The sequence below is a fragment of the Cynara cardunculus genome, assembly GCF_001531365.2.
Source record: "Cynara cardunculus var. scolymus isolate 2C chromosome LG 2, CcrdV1, whole genome shotgun sequence".
In the NCBI taxonomy this organism is placed as follows: Eukaryota; Viridiplantae; Streptophyta; class Magnoliopsida; order Asterales; family Asteraceae; genus Cynara; species Cynara cardunculus.
Genome location: NC_037529.1, coordinates 9,562,372 through 9,563,765, shown reverse-complemented (window position 1 = coordinate 9,563,765; position 1,394 = coordinate 9,562,372).

Sequence of the window (1,394 nt, the reverse complement as noted above, 5' to 3'; positions counted from 1 at the left end):
TTTTAAATAGTTGATTTGATATTAACATTGATATATTTTTTTTTTAAATTTCTTTGATATCTTTAAATTTATATTTTATTCAAAAATAAAATCATTACTGTTTTTTTTTAAAACACATAAAATCGTATTATTACATCGACAGAGACAAATAAAAAAATAGAACATTAAAATCGAGATGTGTTTCGATGTATTGCGTGAGTACTCTTCTAGTATATATATATATAATTAATCATATTTTACTAATAGAATATATATTATCTTCAAGAATAAAGATTACACCTTGATACAATAATAATTAAAAGAATAAGATATTATTTTTACACATTAAAAATGTAAATCAAATATGGTTAGAAATATCATACAAATAATGTATCTCATTATGGATACAAAACTACATGTCTTTGTACATACTTCGTCAATTGAAAGAGAACAAACAATACCGTGAAAAGCAAAGTATTGATGATCATGATACACCTTTTGTCACTTGTAAAATACACATTAACCTCAATAGTGAGTCAAAAAATCTCTTTTTATATTGATGTCTTTAAAATGGGTTTTATATAAAATTGTCAGTAATCAGCTTTTTACTTAAATACAGTAATTTAGATGATAACAAATTAAAGATTTATACTTTTATATGGTTTTCCTCCTGTTGAGAAACACATGTGAAGGAATGGTTGAGAGAGATGTTATGGAGAAAGAAAAACCAAGATTCATTCATAATATTTTTATATATTAAAATTCGACAGTTTACAAACATGTCCACAACCAAATTAAATGCTTTTATTTCCAATTTTGATTTCTTTATTTTATTTCTCTTTGTGTCTCCAAGATACCCTTACAAATTAAATGTATATCTCTTGCCTCTATATATGTTTTCTGCTATTTTCCATGTGATTTCTCTACATGGGATCTTGATTTTATTAAATTATTAATTAGACAAGTGTCATTTTAATAAAGAATTTAATTCAGATCGAAACCAAATAAAAACTACTTGTTCTTCAAGTGAATAAATAAAAAAATATTTATCATAAATTCAACTGCTATATTAGTTTATGGTTATAAGTATAACCATACATACTATTTATTAATCTATACTATATTATAAACTATTTGACAAAAACTGTTAAAAATCATTTTTTATGCGTAAAGTATTGATTATTAATGGATATTACTTAAAACTCAATATTACAAGTAGATTGTACGTAAGTACAACTTATTAAAACTTCATGTCTGAATTCGTCTAACTAACTGGCAGATAAACATAATCAAATACATGATAAACATCTCATTTTAAATATAAAAAATTTAAAATATAATTAAGATAATATTGAGTTATAACAGAATACTAAATTATTATCTTTATAAAATGTTATATTATTAAACCAAAAATA